General features: G+C 38.1%; 1 non-coding gene across 1 annotated transcript; it reads right to left on the reverse strand.

The window, feature by feature from the left end:
• Positions 1-6,515: 6,515 nt before the first annotated feature.
• Positions 6,516-6,623, reverse strand: LOC112739903 (small nucleolar RNA R71). Its single transcript, XR_003170839.1, has one exon. It is a non-coding gene; the product is annotated as a small nucleolar RNA R71 (small nucleolar RNA).
• Positions 6,624-16,103: the final 9,480 nt, after the last annotated feature.

Below are 16,103 nucleotides of genomic sequence, written 5' to 3' on the forward strand. Positions count from 1 at the left end.
AATAAACAAAGCAAAGAACGAAAATGTTACCTACGGTTGGGTTGCCTCCCAACAAGCGCTCTTTTAGTGTCACTAGCTTGACATGTTGTTCTCAACTTTCCTTCTCTTCTTCCAATTTGTTAAGAGGAATGACCTCAAGAGGAAAGATGAGCCAGTTGATGTCCCCTATTTTGAGTACCTCCCAGCAAGTTTCCTTTTGTTATTTGCTTGATTTGCCTTGCTTGTTGGGGCAGGGGTTGGATTGTTTCCAGTTGACCTTTTCTTCTTTATGAATGTTGCCCTTTGTGTCTTGGTCACAATCCTCATTCCAGTGTTTTGGTTGATTGTCTTCACTTCTTTGTTCTTAGAACTTGGGTGTTGTGAGATGGTTGGAGTATCCTCTTATCAAGAACTTCTTGGAATGGTGGCTCTCTTATTGGTACAAAGATCTCTTCTTCTTGCTCTACTAATTCCTCATTTTCACCCACATTAGGCACTTTTCCATTCCTTAGACTAATAGCATAATATTCTTCCCCTAGCCAAGGAAAGACATTGGTTGGTTCAGCAACAAAATATTGTGCCAATTATCTCTTTGCTCTTCTTGATTTCTCCTTGAGATTTCCATATCTTCAATCACCTCTTTTACATTTTGCCTTAAAAACTCACTGAGTTGGGCAATGAAGAGATATCTCTTGGAGAGTTCTTCTATTGTAAATTCTAGAAGATTTTGTGGAGGTGCATAGGTTGGACAATTACGGGATGATAGTCCTTGAAGAATGGGGTATGCAGCATTAAAATCCCTTCTAAAGCCAAAACTTCTATAGTTGTTATAACAATATGAACTATTTTGTGGCTCTGGGAGGTATTCCATTTCATTTGATTGCTCATACTCTATCATTCTTTGGTGATATTCCCAGCCACCATTAGGAAAATGACTAGAATCATTTTGTGGTGGTGGGCAATATCCCATATGACATGATTGATCAAAAGATGAGGTAGACTCCATTCTTACTTGCAAAATGCTCTGTCTCAAATAATAATCACCAAAAAAAATTAGAATCCCCATTGTCACAGATGAGGGATTCTTAGTGAGGCAATAACACAAACACCATACTAGCAAGAGAAAATAAAAAGAAATTAAATGACAAAAACAAAAAGAAAGAAAGAAAGTGTCTAATCTAGGTAATCAACCAACCGGTAGTTTGTTAATCACAATTAATCCTCGACAACGGCGCCATACAACTTGATGACCGGAATTCACACTCCATATAATGAATCTGTTCTTTGGCAAGCGCACCAAATTTCATCAAGTAATAACCCACAGTAGAGTGGGATCGTATCCACAGAGATTAATTGGATTAAGCAAGCAATACTTGATTGATTATCCTAGTTAGACGAATCATATTAGAGAGTGATATTCAACAGAAAATGTAAATTGCATGAAAGTAAAGGAAAGCAATAAAGTGCAAGAAAGTAAATAGCAAAGAAAGTAAAGTACAAGAAAGTAAAGTGCTGGAAATGTAAAGTGCAGAAAAGTAAATAACTATAAAGTAAATAAAAGAAAGAAAGATAAAATAAACATTGGGATCAAGAGATATTGCATTCTCCGAATTAATTGATTTCATCTCATCTTCAATCATGCAACTCATTGACCTCTTGGAAATCATGATTGATTGAGCCCCAATCCCTTGGTGACTCAATCTCTCAAATCTTGATCAATAGCTAATTCCTTGGTCTAATTGCTCATGAGAAGAGATGAAGCTTGTTCCCTGATTATAACACACACCATCATAGGTCCAAGTAGAGGGAGGATTATATGTCACATATCCAAACACCAAAACCCATATTTTACTCTAGTGTGAGAAGGGATTTCAAGCATGGTTTCATGTTTCCTTTCCCAAGGTTCCCATGAAACCCAATTGTATTCAATCTCTTTCCCAAGATAATTGAACACTAAGCATTAAGAACGAAATTCCTTCTAGCAAATCAAATAGAAGATGAAGAGAAGAAGGATTTCACTATCATTCATCCATCAAGTACAACAGAGCTCCCTCTCTCAATGAGAGGGAAGTTAGCAACTCATATCTCAAAAGGTACTCAAAAGTGAAGTGTAAAAGTGGATCTAAAACTGACTGCTTAACCCCCTCTTCAGTACTCCTTGGGGGTATTTAAACTACTCCTAGTAAGATCAAAGAATTACAAAAGTGAAAAATGAAAGTTACATTTTGGAGGGAAAAGAAAACACTCAATAAGTATGACTTCTTAGCTGGCGTGTAGCTGGCGCGTCTCTGGCGTGTCACGTGCCCTTCATTTCCAGCTTCACGTGCCACGCCCAATCCTTCAAGTGGCACGCTCGTCCCTCTAGCAACCTTGGCATGCCACGCCTTCGAACTCAAGTGGCACCCTGGTGAGCGGATAATTTATACACTTTTTAGCATTGTTTTTAGTATGTTTTTAGTAGGATCTAGTTACTTTTAGGGATGTTTTTATTAGTTTTTATGTTAAATTCACATTTCTGGACTTTACTATGAGTTTGTGTGTTTTTCTGTAATTTCAGGTATTTTCTGGCTGAAATTGAGGGACTTGAGCAAAAATAAGATTCAGAGGTTGAAGAAGGACTGCTGATGCTGTTGGATTCTGACCTCCCTACACTCAAAGTGGATTTTTTGGAGCTACAGAGCTCCAAATGGCGCGCTTTCAATTGCGTTGGAAAGTAGACACCATCCAGGGCTTTCCAGCAATATATAATAGTCCATACTTTGCCCAAGTTTAGATGACGCAAAATGGCATTGAACGCCAGTTCTACGCTGCAGTCTGCAGTTAAACGCCAGAAACACGTCACAAACCAGAGTTGAATGCCAAAAACACGTTACAACTTGGCGTTCAACTCCAAAAGAAGCCTTTGCACGTGTAAACTTTAAGCTCAGCCCAAGCACACACCAAGTAGGCCCCGGAAGTGGATTTATGCATCAATTACTTACTTTTGTAAATCCTAGTAGCTAGTTTAGTATAAATAAGACTTTTTACTATTGTATTTACATCTTTAGTTTCATCTTCGGATCATCTTTGGATTATCTTTTGATACATTGATCACGTTTGGGGGCTGGCCTTTCGGCCATGCCTGAACCCTTCACTTATGTATTTTTCAACGGTAGAGTTTCTACAATCCATAGATTAAGGTGTGGAGCTCTGCTGTTCCTCATGATTTAATGCAAAGTACTACTGTTTTTCTATTCAATTCAACTTATTCCGCTTCTAAGATATCCATTCGCACCCAAGAACATGATGAATGTGATGATTATGTGACGCTCATCATCATTCTCACTTATGAACGCGTGCCTGACAAACACTTCCGTTCTACATGCAACAAGCTAGAATGAGTATCTCTTAGATATCTAATACAGAGGACCGAGTCCGAGATATTAGAATCTTCATGGTATAAGTTAGAACCCGTGGATGGCCATTCCTGAGATCCAGAAAGTCTAAACCTTGTCTGTGGTATTCCGAGTAGGATCTGGGAAGGGATGGCTGTGACGAACTTCAAACTCGCGAATGCTGGGCATAGTGACAGACGCAAAAGGAGGGTGAACCCTATTCCAGTATGATCGAGAACCTCCAGATGATTAGCCATGCCGTGACAGAGCATTTGGACCTTTTTCACAGAGAGGATGGGATGTAGTCATTGACAACGGTGATGCCCTATATAAAGCTTGCCATGGAAAGGAGTAGGAAGGATTCGATGAAGACAGCAGGAAAGCAGAGGTTCAGAGGAACGAAAGCATCTCTATACACTTATCTGAAATTCTCACCAATGAATTACATAAGTATTTCTATCTTTATTTTCTGTTTATTTATTATTATTATTCAAAAACTCCATAACCATTTGATATCCGCCTGACTGAGATTTACAAGATGACCATAGCTTGCTTCATACCAACAATCTCCGTGGGATCGACCCTTACTCACATAAGGTTTTATTACTTGGACGACCCAGTGTACTTGCTGGTTAGTTGTATCGAAGTTGTGACAAATTATGAATTAAGATTAGAGCACCAAGTTTTTGGAGCCATTACCAGAGATCACAATTTCGTGCACCAAGTTTTTGGCGCCGTTGCCGGGGATTGTTCGAGTTTGGACAACTGACGGTTCATCGTGTTGCTCAGATTGGGTAATTTTCTTCTTATTTTATTTTCAAAAATTTTTCAAAAATTTTTCAAAAATATTTTCTTCTTTTTTCGTTTTTCCCAATTAATATTCAAAAAAAATATATTTTTTCTTTTGTTTTTGAAAATTATTTCAGAATTTTTAAGAATGAATTCTAGTATTTCATGATGACTTGTTGAATCCTGGCTGGCTGTAAAGCCATGTCCAAATTCCTTTGGACTGAGGATTCAACTAATCACTTCAATGCATGTAATAGCATACTAAAGCTTGGCTGGCTATTAAGCCATATCTAACCCTCAGATTGGAGCTTTAGACTAAAGAGCACAAAATTCCTGGAATTCATATTAAAAATTTTGAAATCTTTATTTTTTTTCTTCAAATAATTTTCAAAAAAATAAAAATATACAAAAATCCAAAAAAATTAATAAAATCATAAAATCAAAAATATTTTGTGTTTCTTGTTTGAGTCTTGAGTCAATTTTTAAGTTTGGTATCAATTGCATTTTTTCTAAAACAATTTTATATGCATTTTTCGAAAATTCATGCATTCATAGCGTTCTTCATGATCTTCAAGTTGTTCTTGGCCAGTCTTCTTGTTTGATCTTCATATTTTCTTGTTTTGTGTCTTTTCTTGTTTTTCATATGCATTCTTGCATTCATAGTGTCTATACATGAAAAATTTCTAAGTTTGGTGTCTTGCATGTTTTCTTTTCTTGAAAATTTTTCAAAAAAAAAAAATAAGTTCTTGATGTTCATCTTGACATTCAAAGTGTTCTTGGTGTTCATCTTGACATTCATGGTGTTCTTGCATGCATCACATGTTTAGATCCAAAATTTTCATGCATTGCATCATTTTTTATGTTTTTCTCTTTCATCATTAAAAATTCAAAAATCAAAAAAATATCTTCCCCTTTTTCTTCTTATAAATTCGAAAATTTGAGTTGACTTTTTTTCAATTTTTTTTTGTTGTTTCTTATAAGTCAAATCAGATTTTTAATTTAAAAATCTTATCTTTTTCAAAATCTTTTTCAAAAATCATATCTTTTTCATTTTTCTTATTTATTTTCGAAAATTCTAAAAATATTTTTCAAAAATCTTTTTCTTAATTTTATATCATAATTTTCGAAAATATCATCAACAATTAATGTTTTGATTCAAAAATTTCAAGTTTGTTACTTATTTGTTAAGAAAGATTCAAACTTTAAGTTCTAGAATCATATCTTGTGATTTCTTGTGAATCAAGTCATTAATTGTGATTTTAAAAATCAAATCTTTTTCAAAACTAATTTCAATCATATCTTTTCAAAAATATCTTTTTATCTTATCTTTTTCAAAATCATATCTTTTTAATCCTACCTTTTCATATCATATCTTTTTCAAATATCTTTTCTAACTTCTTATCTTCTTATCTTTTAAAAATTGATTTTCAAAAATTATTTCAACTAACTAATTAACTTTTTGTTTCTTATCTCTTTCAAAACTACCTAACTAACTATCCCTCTCTAATTTTCGAAAATACCTCCCTCTTTTTCAAAAATTCTTTTTAATTAATTAATTATTTCAATTTTTAATTTTAATTTTAATTTTATCTTAATTTTCAAAAATCATTAACTCTTTTTCAAAATTTAATTTTTGAAATTCTCTCTCTCATCTCCTTCTATTTATTTACTAACACTTCTCTTCATCTCATATCTCTGCTCTTCTCACCCTTGTTTTTGGATTCTCCTCCCTTCTCTTTCTTTACATTACATTCTTTTCTTCTTCTACTCACACAAAGGAATCTCTATACTGTGACATAGAGGATTCCATATTTTCTTTTTTATTCCCTTCTTTGTCATATGAGCAGGAGCAAGGACAAGAACATTCTTGTTGAAGCAGATCCTGAACCTGAAAGGACTCTGAAAAGGAAACTAAGAGAAGTTAAAATACAACAATCCAGAGACAACCTTACAGGAATTTTCGAACAAGAAGAGGAGATGGCAGCCAAAAATAATAATAATGCAAGGAGGATGCTTGGTGACTTTACTGCACCTAATTCCAATTTACATGGAAGAAGCATCTCCATCCCTACCATTGGAGCAAACAATTTTGAGCTTAAGCCTCAACTAGTTTCTCTGATGCAACAAAACCGCAAGTTTCATGGACTTCCATCTGAAGATCCTTTTCAGTTCTTAACTGAATTCTTGCAGACCTGTGATACTGTTAAGACTAATGGAGTAGATCCTGAAGTCTACAGGCTCATGCTTTTCCCGTTTGCTGTAAGAGACAGAGCTAGAGTGTGGTTGGACTCTCAACCCAAAAATAGCCTGAACTCCTGGGATAAGCTGGTCAAGGCTTTCTTAGCCAAGTTCTTTCCTCCTCAAAAGCTGAGTAAGCTTAGAGTGGATGTTCAAACCTTCAGACAAAAAGAAGGTGAATCCCTCTATGAAGCTTGGGAGAGATACAAGGAACTGACCAAAAAGTGTCCTTCTGACATGCTTTCAGAATGGACCATCCTGGATATATTCTAAGATGGTCTGTCTGAATTAGCTAAGATGTCATTGGATACTTCTGCAGGTGGATCCATTCACCTAAAGAAAACGCCTGCAGAAGCTCAAGAATTCATTGACATGGTTGCTAATAACCAGTTCATGTACACTTCTGATAGGAATCCTGTGAGTAATGGGACGCCTCAGAAGAAGGGAGTTCTTGAAATTGATACTCTGAATGCCATATTGGCCCAGAATAAAATATTGACTCAGCAAGTCAATATGATTTCTCAGAGTCTGAATGGAATGCAAGCTGCATCCAACAGTACTCAAGAGGCATCTTCTGAAGAAGAAGCTTATGATCCTGAGAACCCTGCAATAGCAGAGGTGAATTACATGGGTGAACCATATGGAAACACCTATAACCCCTCATGGAGAAATCACCCAAATCTCTCATGGAAGGATCAACAAAAGCCCCAACAAGGCTTTAATAATGGTGGAAGAAACAGGTTTAGCAATAGCAAGCCTTTTCCATCATCCACTCAGCAAAAGACAGAGAGTTCTGAGCAGACTCCATCTAGCTTGGCAAACATAGTCTCTGATCTATCTAAGGCCACTCTAAATTTCATGAATGAAACAAGGTCCTCAATTAGAAATTTGGAGGCACAAGTGGGCCAGCTGAGTAAGAAGATCACTGAAACCCCTCCTAGTGCTCTCCCAAGCAATACAGAAGAAAATCCAAAAGGAGAGTGCAAGGCCATTGATATAACCATCATGGCTGAATCCAAGGAGGAAAGGGAGGACGTGAATCCCAAGGAGGAAGACCTCCTGGGACATCCAGTGATCAATAAGGAGTTTCCCTCTGAGGAACCAAAGGACTCTGAGGCTCATCTAGAGACCATAGAGATTCCATTGAACCTCCTTGTGCCATTCATGAGCTCTGATGAGTATTCTTCTTCTGAAGAGAATGAGGATGTTACTGAAGAGCAAGTTGCCAAGTTCCTTGGTGCAATCATAAAGCTGAATGCTAATTTATTTGGTAGTGAGACTTGGGGAGATGAACCTCCCCTGTTCACCAATGAACTAAATGCATTGGATCAACTGAGATTGCCACAGAAGAAACAGGATCCTGGAAAGTTCCTAATACCTTGTACCATAGGCACCATAACCTTTGAGAAGGCTCTATGTGACCTTGGGTCAGGAATAAACCTCATGCCACTCTCTGTAATGGAGAAACTGGGAATCTTTGAGGTGCAAGCTGCCAGAATCTCATTAGAGATGGCAGACAACTCAAGAAAAGAGGCTTATGGACAAGTAGAGGACGTGTTAGTAAAGGTTGAAGGCTTTTACATCCCTACTGATTTCATAATCCTGGATACTGGGAAGGATGAGGATGAATCTATCATTCTTGGAAGACCCTTCCTAGCCACAGCAAGAGCTGTGATTGATGTAGACAGAGGTGAACTAGTCCTTTAATTGAATGAGGACTCTTTTGTGTTTAAAACTCAAGGTCATTCTTCTGTAAACTTGGAAAAGAGGCACAGTAAGCTTCTCTCAGTGCAGAGTCAACTAAAGCCCCCACAGTCAAACTCTAAGTTTGGTGTTGGGAGGCCTCAACCAAACTCTAAGTTTGGTGTTGAACTCCCATATCCAAACTCTAAGTTTGGTGTTGGGAGTCTATAAAATTGACCTGATCACCTGTGTGGCCCCATGAGAGCCCACTGTCAAGCTATTGACATTAAAGAAGCGCTTGTTGGGAGGCAACTCAATTTTTATTTATCTAATTTTATTTTTATTTTATTGTTCTTTCATGTTTTATTAGGTTCATGATCATGTGGAGTCACAAAATAAATAGAAAAATCAAAAACAGAATAAAAAATAGCAGAAGAAAAATCACACCCTGGAGGAAGGGCTTACTAGCGTTTAAACACCAGTAAGGAGCATCTGGCTGGCGTTCAACGCCAGAACAGAGCATGGATCTGGCATTTAACGCCCAAAACAAGCAGCATCCTGGCGTTCAGACGTCAGGAATGCACACTGAGGAAAGCTGGCACTGAACGCCAGAAACAAGCATAGAACTGGCGTTCAACGCCAGAAACATGCTGCATCTGGGCGCTAAACGCCCAGAACAAGCATCAATTCGGCGTTTAAACGCCAGAATTGCATGCAAAGGCATTTTACATGCCTAATTGGTACAGGGATGTAAATCCTTGACACCTCAGGATCTGTGGACACCACAAGATCCTCACATACCTCCACTCACCTTACCTCCTCATAATCCTATATTACCCTTTTCCAAGAACCCTTTACCAATCACCTCCAATCCCCCTCCAAAACCATCATACACACACCCATTCAAATTCAAACCATCACTCCTTCCTTTTCACACACCATAACCACCTTAAACCCCCAGAGGCCGAACCATACACATATCCCTCCATCTCCTCCATATCTTCTTCTTCTTCTTCTTCTATTCTTTCTTCTTTTGCTCGAGGGCGAGCAACATTCTAAGTTTGGTGTGGTAAAAGCATTGCTTTTTTTTTGTTTTTCCATAACCATTGATGGCACCTAAAGCCAGAGAAACCTCTAGAAAGAGGAAAGGGAAGACAAAAGCTTCCATCAAGGGTCTATAGCTCAGTGGTAGAACATTTGACAGCAAATAAAGAGATCCCTGAGATACCTCAGGGGATACATTTTCCTCCACACAATTATTGGGAGCAACTAAGGGTGGAACATCAAGAGCACTCCATCATCCTTCATGAAATTAGAGAAGATCAAAGAGCTATGAGGGAGGAGCAACAAAGACAAGGAAGAGACATAGAAGAGCTCAAGGACATCATTGGTTCCTCAAGAAGGAAACGCCATCATCACTAAGGTGGACTCATTCCTTGTTCTTAAATTTTCTGTTTTTCATTTTCTTTATGTTAAGTGCTTATCTATGTTAGTGTCTTATTACATGATCATTAGTATTTAGTAACTTTGTCTTAAAGTTATGAATGTCCTATGAATCCATCACCTCTCTTAAATAAAAAAATGTTTTAATTCAAAAGAACAAGAAGTACATGAGTTTCGAATTTATCCTTGAACTTAGTTTAATTATATTGATGTGGTGACAATACTTTTTGTTTTCTGAATGAATGCTTGAACAGTGCATATGTCTTTTGAAGTTGTTGTTTAAGAATGTTAAATATGTTGGCTCTTGAAAGAATGATGACAAGGAGACATGTTATTTGATAATCTAAAAAATCATAAAAATGATTCTTGAAGCAAGAAAAAGCAGTGAATACAAAAGCTTGCAGAAAAAAAATAGCGAAAAAAATAGAAAAAAAAAGGGAAAAAGCAAGCAGAAAAAGCCAAAAGCTCTTAAAACCAAAAGGCAAAAGCAAAACGCCAATAGCCCTTAAAACCAAAAGGCAAGGGTAATAAAAAAGATCCCAAGGCTTTGAGCATCAGTGGATAGGAGGGCCTAAAGGAATAAAATCCTGGCCTAAGCGGCTAAACCAAGCTGTCCCTAACCATGTGCTTGTGGCGTGAAGGTGTCAAGTGAAAACTTGAGACTGAGCGGTTAAAGTCAAGGTCCAAAGCAAAAGAAGAGTGTGCTTAAGAACCCTGGACACCTCTAATTGGAGACTTTAGCAAAGTTGAGTCACAATCTGAAAAGGTTCACCCAATTATGTGTCTGTGGCATTTATGTATCCGGTGGTAATACTGGAAAACAAAGTGCTTAGGGCCACGGCCAAGACTCATAAAGTAGCTATGTTCAAGAATCAACATACTGAACTAGGAGAATCAATAACACTATCTGAACTCTGAGTTCTTATAGATGCCAATCATTCTGAACTTCAATGGATAACGTGAGATGCCAAAACTATTCAAGAGGCAAAAAGCTACTAGTCCCGCTCATCTGATTGGAGCTATGTTTCATTGATATTTTGAAATTTATAGTATATTCTCTTCTTTTTATCCTATTTGATTTTCAGTTGCTTGGGGACAAGCAACAATTTAAGTTTGGTGTTGTGATGAGCGGATAATTTATACGCTTTTTGGCATTGTTTTTAGTATGTTTTTAGTAGGATCTAGTTACTTTTAGGAATGTTTTTATTAGTTTTTATGTTAAATTCACATTTCTAGACTTTACTATCAGTTTTTGTGTTTTTCTATAATTTCAGGTATTTTTTGGCTGAAATTGAGGGACTTGAGCAAAAATCAGATTCAGAGGTTGAAGAATGACTACTGATGCTGTTGGATTCTGACCTCCCTGCACTCAAAGTGGATTTTCTGGAGCTACAGAACTCCAAATGACGCGCTTCCAATTGCGTTGGAAAGTATACATCCAGGGCCTTCCAGCAATATATAATAGTCTATACTTTGCCCAAGTTTAGATGACGCAAAAGGGCGTTGAACGCCAGTTCTATGCTGCAGTCTGGAGTTAAACGCCAGAAACACGTCACAAACCAGAGTTGAACGCCAAAAACACGTTACAACTTGGCGTTCAACTCCAAAAGAAGCCTCTGCACGTGTAAACTTCAAGCTCAGCCCAAGCACACACAAAGTGGGCCCCGGAAGTGGATTTATGCATCAATTACTTACTTCTGTAAACCCTAGTAGCTAGTTTAGTATAAATAGGACTTTTTACTATTGTATTTACATCTTTAGTTTCATCTTCGGATCATCTTTGGATTATCTTTTGATCTATTGATCACATTTGGGGGCTGGCCATTCGGCCATGCCTGAACCCTTCACTTATATATTTTTCAACGGTAGAGTTTCTACACTCCATAGATTAAGGTGTGGAGCTCTGCTGTTCCCCATGATTTAATGCAAAGTACTACTGTTTTTCTATTCAATTCAACTTATTCCGCTTCTAAGATATCCATTCGCACCCAAGAACATGATGAATGTGATGATTATGTGACGCTCATCATCATTCTCACTTATGAACGCATGCCTGACAAACACTTCCGTTCTACATGCAACAAGCTAGAATGAGTATCTCTTAGATATCTAATACAGAGGACCGAGTCCGAGATATTAGAATCTTCGTGGTATAAGTTAGAACCCATGGATGGCCATTCCTGAGATCTGGAAAGTATAAACCTTGTCTATGGTATTCCGAGTAGGATCTGGGAAGGGATGGCTGTGACGAACTTCAAACTCACGAATGCTGGGCGTAGTGGCAGACGCAAAAGGAGGGTGAACCCTATTCCAGTATGATTGAGAACCTCCAGATGATTAGCCGTGCCGTGACAGAGCATTTGGACCTTTTTCACAGAGAGGATGGGATGTAGCCATTGACAACGGTGATGCCCTATATAAAGCTTGCCATGGAAAGGAGTAGGAAGGATTGGATGAAGACAGTAGGAAAGCAGAGGTTCAGAGGAACGAAAGCATCTCTATACACTTATCTGAAATTCTCACCAATGAATTACATAAGTATTTCTATCTTTATTTTCTGTTTATTTATTATTATTGTTCGAAAACTCCATAACCATTTGATATCCGCCTGACTGAGATTTACAAGATGACCATAGCTTGCTTCATACCAACAATCTCCGTGGGATCAACCCTTACTCACGTAAGGTTTTATTACTTGGACGACCCAGTGCACTTGCTGGTTAGTTATATCGAAGTTGTGACAAATTATGAATTAAGATTAGAGCACCAAGTTTTTGGAGCCATTACCAGAGATCACAATTTCGTGCACCACACGCCCCTTGCCTTTCTCACTTCTCTTTGCCTCTGGAAACTTGTACTGGCGTGCCACGCCCTTGCTTTATGCTTGGCTAGGCTTCTCTGGAAAGTTGAACTAGCGTGGCACGCCCAGGGTCTGGCGTGCCACGCCACTCTTGTGAGTGAGTGGTTGCTTTGTTTGGCGTACCACGCCACGAACTTAAGTGGCACGCCCCACTTCTTCTCTTCTGAATGACACTGGCGTGCCACGCTTGGCTACTCAAGTGGCATGCTTAAGTGAAGAATGGTGAATGGCGTGCCACGCCTTCGAACTCAAGTGGCACGCCCCATGTAATTGACCTCCTTTATCCCCTCTGGAAGCTTATACCAGCGTGCCACGCCTAAAGGCTGGCGTGCCACGCCCATGATCTTGTCTTGGTTCCAGTAGTTGGCGTGCCACACCTCAGCCTTCAAGTGGCACGCCATAGTTAAATGCTAAGGTTGGCGTGCCACGCTTTCGATACCAAGTGGCATGCCCAGTCCTTGCTTTTGGTCCTCTGTGCATTGGCATGCCATGCCTGGTTGCTCAAGTGGTACGCCCAGTCTTCAATTGCCTTCAGCCTCTTCTCTAGATTATTGTACCAGCATGCCACGCCATCCTGCTCAAGTGGCACGCCCATGGGTTTTGTGAACTCTTCAAGCTTGGCGTGCCACGCCTGGGTTTTCAAATGGCACGCCCAAGTGACTTCTTTGGGCTGGCATGCCAGGCCTTCGACACCAAGTGGCATGCCATAGTGAAGGTTTTTCTTGGAATGGTGAGTGGGTGTACCACGCCCCTTTGCTCAAGTGGCACGCCCATAGTAGTTGATGAGTCAGGCGTGCCACGCCCCTTTTGTGTCCTCCATTGTAGCTCTCTAAAATTTTCTATCAGCGTACCACACCCATTCTCTGGCGTGCCACGCCCATATGCATGCTTTGAATCTCTTCTCTGGACTTTAGTACTAGCGTGCCACGCCCAGCTCCTGGCGTGCCACGCCAGTGCATTTTTGTGGCGTTTGCTTCAAGTGTCACGCCAGTTTCACACGCCCAGCTTCTTGTTTGTCTTCTACCCCATTTTTTATGCTTTTCTCACCTGAAATTCAGCACAACTCATCTCAAAGTAGTGTACCATAATATTCATCAAATAATGAATGAATTGTACTGATCAAATGAGATTTATGCTCTTTTAAGGTCTTCTTTATGCAAGAAAGAAGGATAGATGATGCAAGTCATCAGAGCGTTCGCACGACTTGTGCGGACGCACCCCTCCCCTTTTAACCTAGTGTGCATACGCACACATGTCTGTGCGTACCCACAAGTGCTCTTTTGGGAAAAATTTTTATTTCTTTTCCATTTAAGCCCTAACGCACTTCCGCCCCCTCCACTCCTCTCTTTTCCTGCTTCTTCCATATTTTTCCTCTTATTTTATTTAATCTCTATTGCATTTCATTTTTATTTTAGTTATTATATTAGTTTTACTTTAGTTGTTTCTATTTAAATAAGTTGCAAGTGTTTGTTTATTAGCGACAGGGTTGCCTCTTAATACAATGCACTTATACTTTGCTTTAATATGCAAGTACCTAGTGGATTTGAATACTCATATTTTGATTGTACCACTAGGAAAAATTCTATAAGTACATTGAATTAAGTGCTTTGAGTTGAAACTTCCTTGTTCATTATGATTCTCATATCAAATTCATCACATGTCTGGTACTTGTTCCTTGTTAATGCTTTGCATTTGTTTGAGTGACTTAACTTGATTTTTATCAAGCTTATCACTTTTTGTAACAAGTACCTTTCCATTTGACTTTTTCATTATGTTTCATGATGAATAAGGAGTTTTCGTTCATTATGGGATTGGTTGTTGTTTATTGTGCAATTTTATATCAATATTGCGCTTTCACGTGCACAACTTCAATAACCAATATCAAGTACGTAATTCACTTTTGTGCTTACCTAGGGTTGCTTGTACCTTAAGTTTTGCTTATTCTTTACTCGCATCCTAGGCAATTTAATTGAGGAACGTATGCTATTTCTTTCGATGGTGTGAATACCGCTTTACCCGGCTAATGTGTCTGTTCTAAAGTGTGCGCACACTTAGAACACACACATCATCTTTCATCATACCACACTCATATGATCTTTTCCTCAATTGTTGTTTACTTGTGTATACAGCAATCCAGAGCCCCGCATTCGCCAGCTGAAGGTGGACGAACTTAGAGACATTCTCTCCGGATCGTGTTTGTGCACGGAGGACCGTGCAATGCTTAACTGTGGGGGAGGAGTCGTCATTTTGGGGTGTAAACTTTCTTTTCCCAAACACTTTGCACTTTATTTTTTTCTTTTTTTTCTTTTCTTTCTTTTTTTTCTTTTAGTAGGTTTCTTGTAGATATTTAGAATGCTTTTTAATTGTTGCATTGTATCCTCCTCTAGTATATATATCTTAGCTTATACTATTGCATTTTGCATCTTTTGCATAGTATATATTTTATAGATAGAAGTTGTGATTGGATGATGTGAATAGTATAGCACCTAGTTCAATTTTGTCCTAATTGTTCATGTTAGTTTTTTTGTTGAAAATTAGGGAAAAAACTAGGAAATTTTTGAAAAATTGCATCCATCACAACATACATACATACATATGGAAATAAGTTTTGGTGAAAAACAACAAGGATTTTCCAAGAATTTTGTTTCGAAGGGTAAAGAACGAAACTCTCGCGCGATCTAGAATTTTCACAATTAAATTTGCGTTGTAAGTATAGCTTCTAGACCGACAAGAATTCCTTTCTTACAAAAGTTTGGTTGTCACAAGTAACAAAACCCAATAAAATTTATAACCGAAGTATTCAAACCTCGGGTCGTCTTCTCAAGGAATTGCAGGAAGGTATGATTTATTATTGGTTATGTAAAAAGATATATATTTTTGTGTTTTTTTAAAATAAGGAACAAGTAATTTAAATGACAGGAAAAATAAATTAATAATAATAAAATCTCTTGGCAAGGTATAAGAACTGGACGTCCTATCCTAGTTATCCTTATCAGGTCTGAAGAGAATTGGATTCTGCTCCCACTTTTAATTAACCCTTGCTAAATAAAGGAAAGTAAAGTGGACAAATTAATTTGATCCTCAGGTCCTACTCAACTCCTATGGAAAGACTAGAGTTATTGGAGTACAAATTAACCAGCAAAGAATTCCAATTTCAATCAACAGCTGAGTTTGATAACTCAAGTGTTGCTAATTACTCAACCAAAGCCAAAAGGAAAGAAAATCTACTTGAATAAAAATAATTTGGATACATAAATTAAAGAAAGTAATCATAAGTCTGAAATACCTCAAATAATATTAAATAGAATATTCAAATCTTAACATGAAAAGGTTCATAAGCCAATTTAGGAACATCAACAAGTAAAAGCATTGAAATAAATAAAAGCAGAAAATAAATTGAAGGAACTTTGAACCTGTGATTGTAGAAGCAATCCTAAAATAAGAGAAATCCTAATCCTAAATCCTAAGAGAGAGGAGAGAACCTCTCTCTCTCTCTAAAACTACATCTACAATATAAAAATTGTGTATTATGAGCCGTGTCTATTGTTTGGATGCATTCCCCCACTTTACAGCCTCTAATCCGTGTTTTCTGGGCCGAGAACTGGGTCAAAAACAGCCCAGAATTCGCTGGTTGCGAATTCAAACATGCTGATTTTCGTCACTGCGACGCGTCCACGTGGAGCACGAGTTCGCGTTGCCTAGCTGTACGGCCACTATGGCAAATTATATATCAAATC

Source organism: Arachis hypogaea, chromosome 13, assembly GCF_003086295.3.
Source record: "Arachis hypogaea cultivar Tifrunner chromosome 13, arahy.Tifrunner.gnm2.J5K5, whole genome shotgun sequence".
Lineage (NCBI taxonomy): Eukaryota > Viridiplantae > Streptophyta > Magnoliopsida > Fabales > Fabaceae > Arachis > Arachis hypogaea.